The sequence below is a fragment of the Triturus cristatus genome, chromosome 7 (genome assembly GCF_964204655.1).
Source record: "Triturus cristatus chromosome 7, aTriCri1.1, whole genome shotgun sequence".
Lineage (NCBI taxonomy): Eukaryota > Metazoa > Chordata > Amphibia > Caudata > Salamandridae > Triturus > Triturus cristatus.
The window spans coordinates 1,365,678,745-1,365,697,511 of record NC_140590.1 but is presented as its reverse complement, the minus strand read 5'-3'; positions in this window follow the sequence as shown (position 1 = coordinate 1,365,697,511).

The following is an 18,767-nucleotide window of genomic DNA, read 5'->3' as shown; positions in this document are numbered from 1 at the left end:
GGTTGTATCAAAACATAGAGTGATGTAATACGTTGAGCATAGTCATGAAAGTAAGTTATTTTAAAATGTAAAAAGCCAAGCAAAGATTGTAGCTTCTTGAGCGTATTTGGGGGATGCAGATTCACACGTTTTTTCTAAAAAATGAGGTGCTAAGCTTTTACCCTCATTGGTAAATTAATAGCTAAGGAAAAGAACACTGAGGTATGCAATGTGAGATTTTGAAAAATTTAACTTGTTACCAAATTCAGCAAATTGCAAAATTATGCGATCCACTCTAGCTAAATGAGGATTATAGTCAAGTAGATGTCATCAACGTAGGACAAAGCATCATGGTCAACTTCATGGAGAATAGACACATTTCGAGCTGCAAAAAGTCTGGAACTATTTTTATACCCCATAGGTAAAGAGGCATATTGCTGATAACACAGGACTGTAAATACTGACCAATTACGGCTCTCTAACGCCAAATTGTGACTGAAAAAACACTATTTGAAATATCATGTTTGTGTTTACATTTTTACGAAAATTATTGTTAATCAGAGCTGTACTGTGTTTTTTGGACAGCGAAAGTGCAGGTATGGCTATTCAGATGGCGATATTCTAAAACAATACGGGAAGACTGATCAGGTTAGGAAACTGGAAAAAGAGGATTATTCATCTGTGAAACACACAGTTCAATTGCTCCTTAGTATTCCAATTGAGAAAGAATGTCTTTAACGGCTAGTTTGGTTTCACGTTAAATAGGATACCTTGGTTGAGGTTGCGGAGTGGACCATATAGGGATTACATGGAAGGAGAATTGTGACCCCATCCAGCCTGATTGCGATATAAAGCAGGGGTCAAAGCAAGGGTCCATTCAGAATCATAAGCCTTTTTAAGTGCGTCTGTAACCAGATGCAAAAGTAAAGGGAGGATATCATCATCACCATGGCGACAAGCAAAAATAAAAGGAGCAGGCCAATTTACCTCCGCCAAAAAAATATCATAAGAAGAAGTTAAATTGTCCCAAAAGATAGCTTTAATGGTGTGTTTAACATTACCTTCGATCTGGATATCTAAGTGATAGTCTGTCAGAGGGTGCAACGCGGGTATCCAAAGCTTTTACTGTGACAAAAGTGTCAGTTGCTTTCGCCTCCAGGAGCTGGCAGAGTGCCTTGCACACTATGGTGACTTCTGCCACACTGTCGAGGAGAGTCGCCGCCTAGCTCCTGTCCAGGTACGGGTTCTCACCATCTGGGCATATTTTGCTGTTAAGGCTTCAACTTTCTTTTTATGGAAAGGGGGCTTATAAGGATGTGGTTGATCTTCCTTCTTGACTTTCATGTTGAAAGTACATTGTGTGTCCTGTTTTGGTTGCACGTACTCTCCTTGTCTACGATCAAATCGCCCTCCTCTGTCGTACTGTTGATCAGACGAGTCTTGAAAGGAACGAGGAGAATGGGTATTAGGAACCTCAAAGTAATCAGGAGTTTTAATTTTAAAGCGGTCACGAAAATCGTAAAGTCATTCAGAGTATTCTGGGGGCCATTTACTGCCACAAGGTCTACCCTTTTGTTGCTGTTTAGGTTTATCGCATGGTTTCTTTGGAAATTCACAAGCAGGGCGAGCTTGTTTATCAGAAGCTGGTATAACATGGGTGGAGGTTGAAGGTCTGGTCCCTGAACTATTACATCCCAAGGACGTATACACCAGTGAAATTATAACAGGCAAATCGCGCTCATAGTTTGCAATTGTCACCGCGGCAAGTTGCTGGCATATAGCCAAGGAAGCTGCTTCCCCTTTAACATTAGATAGAATCATTTCGGAGACAACCGGAAAATTTCCAATCAGTTTCATCCCATAATCTATGGCAGGGCCTGTTCCATGTTAATTTTGTATTTGTTTGAGAATGTTCTGCAGAACACCCATTGAGGGAGTTTTATAAAAAGAGTATACACTGTGTTGCAGTCGGCTAAAGGGGGAACCAGACCATTAGGCAGACACATAGTTAAAATTCTGCGTTTTTCCTGTTGACCCGTAAGGGGCAACACAGCATCAAGTTGATACATTTCCTGGGCAATCCAAAATGGAATGTCCTCACGATTAGATGGACGTTTTCCCATAACCGAATTTAAAAACACTGGATTGATAACAAGTCCTGGAGTCTGGTGTGTCTGAGCAGGTGCACCAGTCGGAGCCGGACCTGCCACAAAGGTATGGGAAACCAACGTAATCAAGCGTTTTATAAGAGAGCAACCTAGTTATATAACACACACGTTTCAACCAAATTTACAGCAACCAAATCCGGGTAAGGTGTAAAGCCTGCAAGAGTAGGCCACGTGGCCCCGTCAATATTTAAGTGGCCAATACGATCAATACTGTGGACATGAGAAGGGTGCCATTAAACCAAGTCTGTTGACCGTGAGAGGAATTTCAAGCAGTGCATTAGGACGATAAACGTTCAGCAGTATAAGTATGAAACATATTATTATTAATGACGACAGCCGGAAAAGTGACCCAGGAATAAAAGACTTCAAAGCGGTATACTGCTTCTGCTTCAAACACACAAACTACAGGAGCTCCCGCATTAGGGGCTTCATGTGACTGTAAGTGTTGAGTAACTGCAGAGCGGCAATTAGCCGCAGTGGCTACAGCCATAATCTATAAGCAAAGGATTAAAAAAAGGCAGCACAAAAGTGAGTAGAATCCTTTTAATATTCAAGCTTGAAAAACCAACCGAACTAGGTGATCCCTAAAAACTGTGGAGGATAAGTCACAAACACCACAGATGTCTCTGCAAGACTGTGCAAGGGTATTTTGAGCAAGCACAAGCGCCACTCAGGGTTCCCGCGAATAAGTACCAGACCGTTGGTGGTGCCATGTTGCAGGGATTCTGCTCAGGAACAGAACTATGCTTGGGAGCATAGAACATCAGTAGTGAGGAACTGAGTCACCATACCACCTCAATAGCATGAGCCCATGTCCGACTAGCTATAGTGCCTCACTTGCCCTCCCACTGAAACACATGACAATACCCCCACTCACACACCCATACAACCACTCACATACCCATTCACAGACCATTACCAGTACTCACATAATCACCCACACTCCTCCACAGAAGCACTCATACACCCACTCACTCATTCATACAGCTACTCCCACAAGCATTTACTCACCCATACAGCCACTCACATAGTCACACACTCACCCATGCAGCTACTCACAAACCCATTAATTTACCTAAAGTCACTCACACAACCACTCAGTCACCCATAGAAGCACTCACACATCCACACAACCACTTACATACCCATGCACACATCCATACAAGCACTGACACATCCGCTAACTCACCCAGACAGCCACATACACACCGAGTCACTCACTCATGCAACCATTCAAACACCCACTCACTCACCCATACAGCAATTGACACACCTACTCTGACTAAAACAGCCACTCACACAGCATCTCACCCACGCAGCTACTCATGCATCCACTTATACACCCATACAGCCACTTACACACCCATACACACAAGGATACAGTCATACAGACACATCAATCAATCAGGGGCATTGTAAGTTCACTACTCACCAGTGAGGGTCTCAAGGTGCTTTAGGTAGGGGGGAGCAGCTCTGGTTAGTCGAAGAGCCAGGTCTTGAGGGTCTTCCTGAAGATGTGCAGGGGGGCGTGCCTGATGTTGATCAGCAGCTCGTTCCAAGTTTTGACCGCAAAGTAGGAGAAGGTTGTTCCACCCGTTCTTGATCTGCGGATGTGCAGGGTGTCGGCGAGGTCAGTGGATCGGAGGTTCCTCCTGGGTACATGGAACGAGATTCTGTCATTGAGATATTTGGATCCGGTGTTGTGGAGGCATTTGTAGGTGTGGGTGTGTATCTTGAAAATTACTAATTTCTCGATGGGGAGCCAGTAGATATCATTCAGGTGTTGGGTGATGTGTTTGTGTCGAGGAATACCAAGGACGAGTCTGGCTGCGGTGTTCTGTATGGTCTGAAGTTTGCTTAGCAGAGACTTGTTGATCCCGGCGTATAGGGCGTTTCTGTAGTCCAGTCTGCTGGTTATGAGTGCGTGGTTGACAGTCTTCCTTGATTCAGTGGGGATCGATTTGAAGGTCTTTCGGAGGATGCGGAGGATGTTGAAGCAGGCGGAAATGACAGCGTGGATCTGTCGGGTCATGGGGAGGGAGGAGTTGAGTACGATGCCGAGGTTTTGGGCGTGGTCCATGGGGGTGGGGGGGTTGCCGTGGGTGGTGGGCCACCAGAAGTTGTCCCATGCAGGTGGTGATGGTAAGAGGCCCTGTCTTCTCTAAGTTGAGCTTCAGGCAGCTGCTGCTCATCCAGGATACAATGTTTTGGTGATGGGATCTTTGGTGAGGGTGTTTATGAGCTGGGTGTCATCGGTGTAGGATACTATGCTGAGACCGTACTGTCTTAAGATGGTGGCGAGGGGGGCCATGAAGATGTCGAAGAGCGTGGGGATGAGCAATGATCCTTGGGGTACTCCGCAGTTGATGTCTGTGGGTTCGGAGAGGAAGGGTGGGAGTCTGACTCTTTGGGTTCTGCTGGCGAGGAAGAAGCGGAGCCAATCGAGGGTGATTCCCTTAATGCCTACTTCATGGAGTCTGGCGGTGCGTCGCAGTGGGAGACGGTGTTGAAGGCTGCAGAGAGGTAGAGAAGGATCAGGGCTGCGGTGTGTCCTTGGTCGAGGGGGGTGCGGACGTCATCCGCAGTGGTGAGTAGAGCGGTCACTGTGCTGTGGTTGGTGCGGAATCTGGATTGGGAGGGGTGGTGGATGGAGTTTTCTTCTAAGACTTTAGTTAGCTGGGTGTGGATGGTCTTCTTGGTGACTTTGGCCGCGAAGGGGAGGAGGGAGATGGGTCGGTAGTTCTTGAGGTCCAAGGGATCTGTTGTTGGCTTCTTGAGTAGGGGTCTAACTTCTGCTATAATATGTTAGAAGTAGTATCATTCAGTAGTAGTGTACCTAGTATACTAATTTAACTTTTGTAATAGAATACTATAAATGTTTAACAACCTTAAACTCTTAAGAACACTTACACTCACTTGATGATGTCATCAGTGATGTCATAGGTGATGTCATTTGAGATGTCATCAGTGATGTCACTGACTGTGTCATGAGTGAAGTAATATGTGAGGTCATAAGCAGTGCATTGCGGGGGCATAAATTATAGTTAGCTCAGGTAACTATACCAGCTTAACTTTACTGGTTTTGTACGAGAGAACTCTGTGCCTAACTATACCGTCCCTGTAATCTTTGGTTTTTTCAGTGAGTATATATATATTTTCAACAAAATTAAATGTTCAGGCAAAATCTTAGGAGCCACTCTTCTTTTAATCCGCACAATCAGCAATTGGCAGACTGAAGTCTTAAAGCATTGGTCCTTATGCGTTTCAGCCTCCATGTGGGCCTTGGTCACAGGTGAAAGATGATCATTAAGATCAGTGATCATGTGCTTATATGCAGTAATTGAACAGTGTAGTCCTTAAAATACTCCGTTGCCCAGCATGCATCATAAATACAAATGTGCATTCAGCTTGTCAGTGTCTAGGTTAAATGCCATCTAAACACTGCAGGAATATAGTTCATATGTGCATGCTGGAAATAAAGTGACTATGTGCAAAAAGCATAATTAAAATTGATACTTTGTGCAGTCTGCTACGTAAAAATATAAAGCGCTAATCAGAGGGTCCAAGACTGGCAAGGAGGTATAACTCCTCCTCAGCCCATCCCTCATCCCATCTAGCAAGTGCTCTGGGGTCACCGCATGTGGACAGGACTATTCAGTGCCTATGACTCTGATATTTGAAGAGAGGATTCCCCTGTAAATGAACTAGGATTACCGGTAAGCGATTTATCCTTCTTTAACATGCGGATACTTTGCCATTATTATGTCTCATTATAGCACTACACTGAGAAGTACTCATTAAAAGTGATAGTTTTTAAACATGAACCATTCTGCACCCCGCCCCACTCTGGCGACTGTGTCATTAGTGAACTACGAGGCATGTGAGCTCTGCATACTGCCCAGATTTTTGTAGATAGAGCAACATTATAGCCCAATGGGTTTCTGTACAGCTGCTATTCTGAGCTAACGCATTTGAAGGTGCTTTCAGGTGCTATACTGAAGAAAAAGATTAATATGTAAAATAAAACATTTGCCCAAGGTCTCACTATTTGATAAATTAGGGAAGTCATGGTTAATACAAGTTTTCTTGTTCCACTTTATACAGATCAGCCTCTAAATGGAAATCTATTTGTCTTCTTTTTACCTCAACTGTTAATACTTTGTATTTTACCTCTTTGTGCATGAGGGTAGAGTGAGGGTTGCAGGCAAAAGCCACAAAAAAGCTCTGCTTGTTTTGGTCTAGAGAGTCAAATTGGACCTCAAACTCACCTCCAGTGCTTGATGGCACATTTCACCACTGTAATGGTAACTTTGTGTTGTTTAAAGGATGCTATCAATATGCTTCCAGGATGGTGAAGTTAAGTAAAGGAGCAGTGGCTGTGCTGAAGGAAAATGAGAAGTGTGACAAGGAAATCTGAAAAATGGAACACATCGAAAGAAGATTTTGAGAGCAGGAACAAATTGGTCGGCGGTATCACAAAAGTGAAATTTCTTGTTAGAAAAAAAAGATTGCCCAAGTACACAAAACTTTAGCTTATGGTTAAAATATTTAACAATGTGGTAAAATAGATGATGAACACTTCTGTAATTTGAGCAGGGTATTTGAATCTAGAAAGGTTTGTTTCGGAAGTGAGTCCAGAAATGAGGGTTCAATGAGGTCAAGTTTGGAATTAAGATTGGTGTTACGGGTGGAGAATTAAAACAGAATTTCAAGGTGAAAAAAATGGTTAAAGTGCCTTCATATTTAAAACGTTTATTTGGTTAATGATCTTTTCCTGTTTAGTTTCTTCTAGTGTTTATTATTAAACACGATTGCGTGCATGCAGAGGATCATTGACATAACATTGATTACCATAATATCTCCATACACAAATATCGACAAATAAATATGGATGTCAAAAATATCGACATCCTACCTTTATAATGTAAAGTTTAAAAATATCGAAAAAATAATATTGATGTAAAAAATATTGATGTACAAAATATGTCTATTTTTTGTTTAAATGAAAAGTAATGTTAAATTAAATAATAAAAAGAACTTGAAAAAAATTATTTAGATGTAATGTACGTTTTAACAAATATAATAAATTTAATTAAAAAAATGTAACATACATATAGAAAATGTAATATATATGTATATTTACTTTAAAACAATTAATAAACTAATAATTTTAATTTATTTTAAAATGTTATAAATATATAAAAATTTACAAATACATATATATATATATATATATACATACACCTATAACATTTAGGTGCCGATTCTGATCTGTTAAAAAAAATTACCGTACGACTCGTATCCGTATTTTTTTACGTACGAATCGTACAAGTCCCGAACAAATGGCGAAGTACGATTCGTACGTGAAAAATACATACGAATCACTTCGGGAAAAGTCTACGAGACGTCCCCGGACAGTTTTACATACAAATTGTAAAACTGAAGTCCGAGCGCGCAAGTACAATCCATACCGACCGTCCGAAAACACAAGCGCATGGAAAAGGCCCCGTACGGATTGAACGCCGTACCACTCGTATCCGGGTAAACTTGTACCCAGGCTACGAGTCGTACAGCCCCCCCCTCCCTTCCCCATATGTCTGCATCGTACCCGCCCATGTCCGTACTGTACCCCAGCCCCGTACATGTACGCACCGTACCCCACCACCGTACCCCAGCCCCGTTCTTGTACGCACCGTACCCTAGCACCGTACCCCAACACCGTACCCCAGCCCCGTACATGTATGCACCGTGCCCCACCACCCTACCCCAGCCCCTTACTTGTACACACCGTACCCCACCACCGTACCCCAGCCCCGTACTTGGACGCACCGTACCCCAGCACCGTACCCCATGCCCCTACTTGGATGCACCGTACCCGACCACCGTACCCCAGCCCCTTACTTGTACGCACCGATCCCATCACCGTACCCCAGCGCCCTACCCCAGCCCCGTACCCCAGTGCCGTACCCCAGCCCCTTACTTGTATGCACCGTGCCCCACCACCATACCCCAGCCCCTTACTTGTACGCACCGTACCCCATCACCGTACCCCAGTGCCCTACCCCAGCACCGTACCCCAATACCGTCCCCAGCCCCTTACTTGTACGCACCGTACCCCACCACCGTACACCAGCCCCGTACTTTGACGCACCGTACCCCACCACCGTACAACAACATCGCGTATGTACGCACCTTACATACGCTAAAACGACTCGTACAGTACCAGGACACTGCAAAACAGCACAAGGAGGGTCAATTCACCTCGCACTACACCACAAAACACGTCTACAGTACAAAAAACATCTAAAAGACTGACCTGGCACATACAAGCAGGCAAACAGAGGCCCAAACTCACAACCACCTCATATAACACACTCACGAAAATTTCAAACCCAGCCACACCCACAAATGGACCAATAAAAAGGGCCCACACTCACAAACCATGAGCCTTTGCAACATACACTGCTGACAGACACCACACACAAACAACTGCACCCATACACCTTAACTTACACACCTTCACACAACCTCCTTCACACATACCCCCTCTACACATTCACACACACACCTACACATTCACACCCACACACCCACAACCATCCACACCCACCCCACACTATGCCCACAGACAAGAATCCAAAGTTCACAAGGGAGGAGCTGGACATCCTTGTCAACGAAGTCATCAGAGTAGTGCAACAGCTCTTTGAAACATTGGTCAGACAGACCAGCGTAGCCGAATAATCACGCCTGTGGCAGAGGATCGTCGATAGGGTGAATGCTGTTGCGCCCATCAGGAGGACCAGGAATGAATGCCAAGCCAGGTGGTACGATCTGCGGAGGGCAGTCAAGCGCAAAATGAACGAGGACTACGCCCAGAGTAACATCACAATAGGTGGGCTGCCTGCAGACCGGTACATTACCATCCCTGGGAGGAGAAGGTGATGGCCCTGCTTCCGCCGGTGGGAGTACACGGAGTCGAAGGAGTTGCCGAGCCTGGTGAGTACACAAACAACTTATGTAACATGGGGGTAATGGCATCCACACCCCAACTACAACAAATGCACTCACCTACCCCCAAGCCCTCACCGGACACAACCACACTCAAAAACAATGCTCATGCCACTAACATGTGTATGCCCCATTCACAAAGCAAGGCCATGCCATGTACCAGGCTACACAAACCACAAACCCAAGACTGGATGTCCGGGATGCTGGGAGGGTGGGGATCACTAAACATATTGTACAACTCAGAAACAGACACCATTGCCCTCAGCCCATATGGCCCAGGTACATACCCATGCACCATGCGCAATGCACAGGGACTGGCAAAATACTGACAAGGTAGCTGACACTTGGCCCTGCTGTAGGCAGCACAAGGCCCTCCTGTGAAAACTCTAACACAAACACAACCAGCTCAGATATCTAGGACAGGAACTCACACTCACTGACATGGCAGCATGCTCCATGGGGGGACAGATACATCACCTGGGAGACCCACTGCCAAATCACACTACACCCACCAGCAGGCACCGTCAATCAATCAACAATCGATCAAGGTACTTGTAAGGCACGCTACTTACCTGTGAGGGTCTCAAGGCGCTGAGTCGGGGGGGTTCCACTACTGCTCGAAGAGCCAGGTCTTGAGGAGTCATCTGAAGGCAAGTAGGTCTTGGGTCAGTCGTAGGTGGGTTGGGAGGGTGTTCCAGGTCTTGGCGGCGAGGTAGGAGAAGGATCTCCCACAGGCGGTCGTACGTTGGATGCGGGGGATAGCTGGGAGGGCGAGGCTGCCGGAGCGGAGCGGAGCTGGCGGGTGGGGGTGTAGAAGCTGAGTCTGATGTTCAGGTAGGCTTGTCCGGCGTTGTGGAGTGCCTTGTGTGTGTGGTTGAGGAGCTTGAAGGTGATCCTCTTGTCGATGTGGAGCCAGTGTAGGTCACTCAGGAGGGGGTTGATGTGGCTGTGGCGGGGGGCGTTGACGATCAGTCATGCGGAGGCGTGTCGGAAGCGTTGTATCCCCCGTTGGTGTTTGGATGGGAGTCCTGCGTAGAGTGCATTGCCGTAGTCCAGTCAGCTGCTGACGAGGGCCTGTGTCACTGTTCTACTTGTTTCGGTCGAGATCCACCAGTAGATCCGGCGAAGCGTGCGTAGGGTTTCGTAGCAGGAGGAGGAGACAGCGTTGACCTGCTTGGACATGGAGAGGGAGGATGCGAGGATCAATCCTAGGTTGCGTGCATGGTGGGTGGGTGTCGGTGCTGTCCCCAGAGCGATCGGCGACCAGGAGTCATCCCAGGCTGAGGGTATGGGTCCCAGGATGAGGACGTCCGTCTTGTCCGAGTTCTGTTTCAGATGGCCACTCCGCATCCAGTCAGCGATGGACCTCAGCCCTTGTGGATGTTTGTTTTGGCGGTGTGAGGGTCCTTGGTGAGGGAGAGGATGAGCTGGGTGTCGTTGGCGTAGGAGATGTTTTTGAGGTTGTGGTGGCGGGCCACTTGTGTGAGGGGGGCCATGTGGATGTTGAACAGCGTCGGGCTGAGGGATGATCACTCACCCCTTACACAAGCACACCCCCCGGGGCAGCCAATGGAGTTACTCACTCTCACAATGGACATGTGACACAACAAGATCAAGCCACAGCCAAAGAAGCATCCAAGCCCAAATTTGACATGTCAAACACCCTGGAGAACATTTCAATCAGTCCCCTGCAACATACCCATCCACAAGTGAACATTGATGTGAATGCTAGGCACATACAACTACCTGGAGGTACTGTGGCAAATAGAATATGCATGAAACATGGATGTCGCATTAAACAGCATTAACATTGTCTCTCTCTCACACACAGGGCAACATCATGGATCTCCCCCCAACAATGGGGGGGAAGAACCACAGTCCCAGGCTTGGGAGGAACCTGATCCCACTGGCAGCGACACCTCACAACACTCCGCGGATGACCCCAACCCACCTGGCCCCTCTGGTGTCCAAGCCCCAGCAGCACCTACTTCAGGTACATCTGTGCCAACCACCACCCCCATTTCTGCCACATCCCAGGAGACACCCAGGAGCCCTGCCCACACTGAACAACTGAGCCAGTCTGACCTGGCGGGACAAGGTTCGCCAGGCACCCAGGAGGAGACAGCCAACACCGACACTGCCATCCCTCAGGGGTCCCGTAGACCCGAGGTGCCCACAATGGCAGGCCAGGCTCGTGTGGGCAGGGGTGGTGGGAGTGGAGGCAGGCGGAGGTGAGAACCTGACCAGACAGCTGAAGGGACCGGTATGTCACACGTCCGCAACATCATGGAGGCATACCGGCGTGACACCAGGGCCATCAGTCAGGTAGTGGCGACCCTCACAGACATTAAGAATCAGCAGGCCGAGCAACACGGCAGTCAACAACAACACCAAGGACGGATGGAGGCAAGACTGGCTGAGCTCTTGGGGGTGCAAAGGGACATGAGCCATTCACTCCGTCGGATCACCGACAACATGGGCAACCCTCCCTGTGACACCAGGCGCAGACCAGCACCAGCCACAGGGAGGGAGGAGGAGGAGGAGGATTCGTCCGATGGAGCGTCCCAAACATCATCAAGGCCTGCATCTGAGGGTCCCCGGAGGAAGGTGGGTCGTCCACGGAAAAGACCGTGAGAGGCAGCGGACCATCCACATCTCCCAGGTCACCTGGCCTGGCACCTGGCCTTCATGCGCAACAGCAGCACATCATTCACTGACATTCTCTGCCACATGGACTTGCTGGTCACAGTCTGACCAATGATGACCAACACTGTGGTCTGGACTCTGATGACTTCTAATGCCAAGGATACCATCTCCCCCTGTGAACTTTGGATTCCATGCAACCGGTAGAGCACCTCATTTCATCTACCAAAACACGTACCTCACCGAGAATAAAACTATTTTTTTTCATGAGATGTTGCAGTCATTTTGCATTAGTCCACAACATACGTGTGTGTAAATGTCAAACTATGCCTGAGTGTTGAACTAACTCCAGCCATCCATACCCTGGGATCTGAGTCCGGTACAGGACACACATGGGTCACAATGTATCATCCGATACAGCCTGGGAGCACAATACTCACCCGTGATGGCCTCAAGCTGCTGAGGGAGGGGGCTTGAAATACTGTGCGGACACACCAATCAGGAAGAGGATCATAAAGGCCTAGAGGTCATGGCTCATGTGGAGGTTCCTGGGGAGGGAGTCCCAGGTATGTTTGTCCAGGCGTGAGAACCATCTCCTTCATGCTGGAATGTTGTGGATGTGAAGAATAGTGGCCAGGCCAAGTTCGGATGCATTGAGTTAGGCCAACGGGGTCTTGGAGGACAGACGTACAAGGTTGATTTTGGGGGCTGGGGTTGTTGACGGTGATGTAGAAGGGGTGCGGGATGTTGAAGCTGAGTTGTGCAGATGCACCCTGGATGTGGACAAGTTTCCCGTGAGTTTGGATGTACATGCTCCGTAGAGGGCGGGGCAGTAGTTGACACGGCTGGTGTCGTGGACCTGGGGGATGGTCTGTCTTTCCTTGGAGTGGATCTATCTGAGGATCACGTGCATCATGCAGAGGGTGTTGCAGCATGAGGTACAGATGCTGGTGATTTGCATGGCAAATGTGAGTGACAAATCCATGATGCACACCATCTTGTGTGCGTGGCCACTGGGTGCTTGTGTAGGGCCCCTGCGGGTGGAACACAAGGAGTTGAGCCAGCTGTAAGGGGACAATCCTCAGATGCTTACCTCAGTCCTGTACAAGTCCAGCCTCAGGTGGCTGATGTTCAGCCATTCATCCACGGACCTCATGCCTTCTTGAATGTTGGAACTGGCAATGGCTGGGTCTTTGGTGAGGTTGAGGAGCACCTGGGTGTCAATGGCATACGACATGATGATGATGTTGTGTGCGCATGTGATGGTGGAGGGGGTGTGTCCTAGACACATTGAAGATTGACACGCTGAGAGATGATCCCTGGGCCATGTGCCAGATGACGCCACTATACCACAGGCTGAAGGCTTGAGTCCCACTCCCATGGCCTTGCTGGTGGACGGAGCCGGTGTGGAGCAGGAGGGACATGATCTGGTTGGTGTGACAGGGCCTGGAAGGCGAGGCAACGCAGTGTAGGCAGTTGGAGTTGCACATCAGCATGCAAAGGTGTCATGTGTGTGCTTAGGGTATGCCTGAGAGCAGGCGGTTGAGTTTCGGATAGACATTGCTTGCAGGGTGACTACAACATCAGACTGTAGTGTGATGTGGGTCATGCAAGGACATGAGGGTCGTGCAATGTGCACGTTGCATGTGCTGACGGTCCTGCCTTTGGCACCGCGTGGACCCAACAGTAGCACAGACAAGATGATGACAGCCAAATGAATGGGTGGAGGGAGGCAGGGAGGAGCATCTTTGAGGCGTGTGTGTTGCCAAATCCCACCACTTTGTGGGCCCTTGCTGCAGGGGCCGCAGTAGCAGGCGGCATGTCCTTGAAACTATGCCAAAAGTAGCACACAAAGACAAAGATGTCAGAAAGGACAACTGCAACAGGCGTATGTAAAGGAAGGAGTGTCCGGTTACCCATGGAACACCCAGAGAAAATGGATGCACAATCACCAAAGATGACTGACACACGATCAAGTAACAGAAGGCCGAGCCCCGCACAGGAGACACACCCTCAGCAGGCGGTGAGGGCCCGTCGTGGGGACCTACATGGCCAAATACATACACAACCATGGAATTCAGGCACAATCGAGATTCTAACCCTTGAAGAACTGCATGCATGTAGCCAAACAACACATAGACTCATATGCACAATCTTTGACAACTATGCCAGAGATGACGCATGCAAAGTGGCAAGAGACCTGCATTGACAGAGATGAGGCACCTTGTAGGGTGAGGAACCCCTTTATTACTAACATAACATAACACGTGTATTTGTAAAGCGCACGTTCACCACTACGGGTATCTTGGCGCTGAATAACAGATGTTTATTGTTACCCAACTCAATGGTACTCATTTTATCGACCTCAGATGGATGAAAGGCTGAGTGGACCCTCCAGGAATTGAACCTGTGACCATGAGGTCTAACACAGGCCCCTGCAGCAGACGCATTGGTCCACTGAGCCACCAGACTCAGGCTCACACTATGGGAAAAGCATCAATATGAACAGAAACACAGGTCATTTGGCTGAACATGTGGGACCTACACTAGACACCCCCTTCACAACACAGATGTAGTAAATCCAAATGGCCTGGCACACAAGTTAAGTGGATGAGCCAAACACTCCCTTCTGCACACAGAGAGGCTGCAATTCCCCATTGAGCCTGTTATGGGGATGTCCCACACCATGTCCACCCGTAGCATCCCGTATGTTTCTGAGGGAAGTTATACACACATTGATGCCTTCATCAGAATCCACAAACCATTAGAGATGACTGTCACGAAGGTTGACTATCAATTCATGGGAGTCATGCTACATGTCATGTGCCCCATGGTGAGTCAACATGTATGCATGGTAACCCAACATGCACAGGAGCAGTCCCCACACATTCCAAACACCTAACAACCCCAAAATGCCTTGCTGCAATCCTCACCCAAAATGACTTTTCCACATGTCCGTGCATGGAACGCTGATTCAGCACACATTGCAATACTCATGAGGAATAGCAGGAGGCCAACGATGACACGACCAGACAACACGCGCAAGAACCTGTGGATGACAGACACACAAGCAGTCAGCTAAAAGATTGTTATCCGCATACATGGTCATTTACTCTACAGGAATAATGTTGTCACCATGCGATTAGAAAAATTAGGGTCACAGCTAAAATGAGTGGAATGACATCATCACTCGAGTGACACATCAGAACACACATCTAAGTCACTTAGCATACAGTCAGCTGGACACACACATTGCAACACATGCCACACAAGGCTCCAAGCGTGCACACTCTTGTGACCCAGTGACTCACCATTATGAGAAGAAGTTGAGTATGAGCTGACTCCGGATATCCTCCTCCTCACTTGCCTCGTGACCAAGGCCTTCATCCTCCACGGGTGGATGTTCCTGCTCATGCTGCTCCAGGATGAGTGGCACTGCATTCTCCACTGCCATGTTGTACAGCATGCAGCACACGATGAAGATTTTGCAGACCTTCGCCGGTGCATATGGGAGGGACCCGCTTGTCTTGTGAAGGCACCGGAATCGGCTCTTCAGGAGGCCAAACGTCCTCTCAATCACTCGCCTGGTCTGCCCGTGTGCATCGTTGTAACGGTGATCTGCAGCTGATCTTGGGTTGTGGAGAGGCGTCATCAGCCATGGCATGTTGGGATAGCCCCTACATGGAAACATCATGTAAAAAAGTGGGTCAGGAAATGCCGTAAGATACAAAAATACCGCAAAACACAGGACAAACCGAGTATGCCCACCAACAAGACATGCTCGTTCGTTGTGCAGCCGCAGCATGATTTGTGGCTCCCTGCTACGCCTCATGATGTAGGCATTGTGTGCTGACCCTGGAAAACGTGCACAGGCATGGGAAATCAGCATGTTAGCAAGACACACCACAAGAGCATTTATAGAGTGGTAATGTTTACGGTTGTGATAGGCGACCTCCTGTGCCTGTGGTGGTACAAAAGTCACATGTGTCCCATCAATGGACCCAATGACATGGGGTATTCCTCCCAGGGCATAGAAATCACCCTTGACACCTGTCAACTCCTCAGGAGTCTGAAAATGGATGAATTCATCCAGGTGCTCCAACATGGCTGCCAAAACATCATGCAGGACACGGCTGAACATCGTCTGGGACATGCCACCAACATCAGCTATGGTGAATTGAAACGTACCTGTGGCAAAAAAATGTAGGGCTGCCATCACCTTCATCTTAGGGGTCAGCGCAGTAGGATAACTGTGTCGCGGTTGGAGGTGTGGTGCCAGCCTGTTTGTCAGGTCCTCAATCAACTTTTGGGTGAATCTGTAACGGCGTATGCAGTCACGTTCCCTCATAGCACCCAAGTCTGGCATTGGTCTGGGGACAGGCGGTGCCCTGCAGAAATTGGGAATGAATAACGAAGAGTTCGAACATAACAACATCAATGTCAATGAACTGAGCACATGCTCAACTGCTACTACACATCTGCTAAATACAGAGTCTGGTCTGTGCAATATATCCAGGACACGTATGCCAGCCAGGTGATACTCCTTCGAAAAGCCAGCTACACCCGTTGATTGTCAAGTCTACATGACATGCCCTGAAACGAGCTGTGGGCCAGTGTCAGTGAATAGCCAGAGACATCACAAGAGTGACATACATCTACATCTCAGCATTTTAAGAATGTCATCTCATACAGACAGCTGACGGCAAGCTAGATGCACAGATCATATGGAATGTCAAATGTACAGATCACACACATTGCGATGAAGGAGTACAAGTGAAAACAGAAAACACAGACATTGAGGCGACGCAGATATGTCCTCATGTCAAAATATCAAGTTAGATGCATACAGACACATGTTACGTCGAAATCCACATGTGGCATGGTGTGCGTAGATGTGTGCCATGCCCATCTAGACACAGACACATGTTGGATGCAGCAACAGCAGATGCAGTTGACGGGACACCAACAGCAAGCTCATGGGAACACATGACACACACATGACATAGTCATATCGTTGCACGCTGGTCGTTAAATGTCAGTTGTTAGTGTCCCTATCCCTGGCATCAGGGGACAGTTGCCGGTGGTGGTGACTGTGCCATACCAGTGATGCTGTGCTTGACACGTTTGTACTACATGCACACATGTGCAAAGTGTGAAGGGGAAATGTGCCACATAGTGCCCCATCACACATGACATGTGTACACAGGTCATCACACATCAATTGTGCAAATACATGAGGAGACTGTAATGATCAATGGTTCTGTTCCGCAGGAGCGCCAGGAATCCTGAGGAGAAGTCCTCAGTCGTCCCCCACGTCCCTCCTGCTCTATCAAACTCTAGAGCTAGGAGGAACGCTAGGGAAAACAGGGAAACAAAACAAGGATAGGCGGGGAAAAAGGCAGGTCGGGTAGTGGACTACGTCTGAGCAACAGGCAAGACTTCACAGCTGTAAAACAAAAGACTTAGTTAATGTGCATCATTTACTAAATGACCTCACTTGTATAACCCTTGTGCGAGTGGAAAGAAACCTACCACGCTATCTTGTTTCGGGGAACTCTCAGCACGCTATCTTTGTTTCAGATGCTAGGAACCCTATATAAATATACAAGTGTTACAACCAACAATCCCTCTAAGATAATAATTATCTAACTGCAGTTGTCTAGCTCACCCCTTATCTCCAAGCTAGTTTGAGCAGGCGGAACACTGACTTCTTCGTCTTTCTAATAATCTTCTGAGGTGAGTATTTCACCGAAGGGCTGCAGGGAACATGAGTGTGAAAGAACGTAAGAGATAAACATAAATAACCCCCCACTTAATCCCGTGTGATGACTAAAGATTACCGTGTCTGTTGGAGAAGTACAGCTGTAACATAAGACAAAACTCAATGGTCCACGCTAGTTACCCCCACCTAATAGTGGTGTATGATGCATAAAATGAACTGAAGCAAGCTCCGAAAATAATATCCCTCTGGCCCAAAACAGTCAGAGAGGCTCCTTAACTGCAGGTTTTAAAAACGCACTATACCTAAACACTGAACCCAGTGTTTAACTCAATAAATCCACAACAGTGAGCTGCATAGGGAACGGCCCCATCGGTAACACCAAGCTACAGACACCGAGACCTTACTTGGAAACGGAGGCTTCAGGTATGTAGACGACTTCTGCCAGCAAGCGGACCAGCGCACGTCTACCGTTGCAGCCCCAGTATTCACTGCAACACCAAACACCACGCCAGACAAGGAACAGCAAGTTCACTCGTACTGTTCGATACACGGCGCCAGAAAACCGGAAACAGGAAACACGCCTAAACAGGAAGTCAGGCACTACACTAAAGGACGGAAACGGGCTATCAGCTAGAACGCTAAGCAGCGTTAGAAATGATCGGTTCTCCTTAAATACCCTCCGCATCTCTGGGCATGACCGCGGGGCATGACAGCACACTCCCCCTAAGAAACTCTCCCCTAGGCTTGGGTTTGTCAGGGTACCGGTGATGGAACCTCCATACCAACCGGGGAGCATGCACATCACGAGCGTACTCCCATGTGCGATCCTCCACCCCATACCCTTTCCAATGCAACAGATATTGGAGAGATCTACCCCGGGTGCGAGAGTCTACAATGTCCTCAACTTCATATTCTTCCGTATCGGAAACAGTGACAGGAGCGGGTTTCCTAGGGAGTCTTGTGCCTGGCTCAACCGGTTTTATCAATGATACATGGAAGACAGGATGAATTCTAAACGAAGCAGGCAACTCAAGCTTCACCGCCACTGGATTAACCACCTTGATAACTGCGTATGGACCGATGTATCTGGGATTAAACTTGCGAGGACCAGTGAGTGTTATGTGTTTCGTGGAAAGCCACACCTTATCCCCCGGGGTATAGATGGGTTCTAACCTCCTGTGTAAATCAGCCCCCTCCTTATATTTCACCTTAGCCACGTCTAGATCTTCTAATGTCTTTTTGTGTAA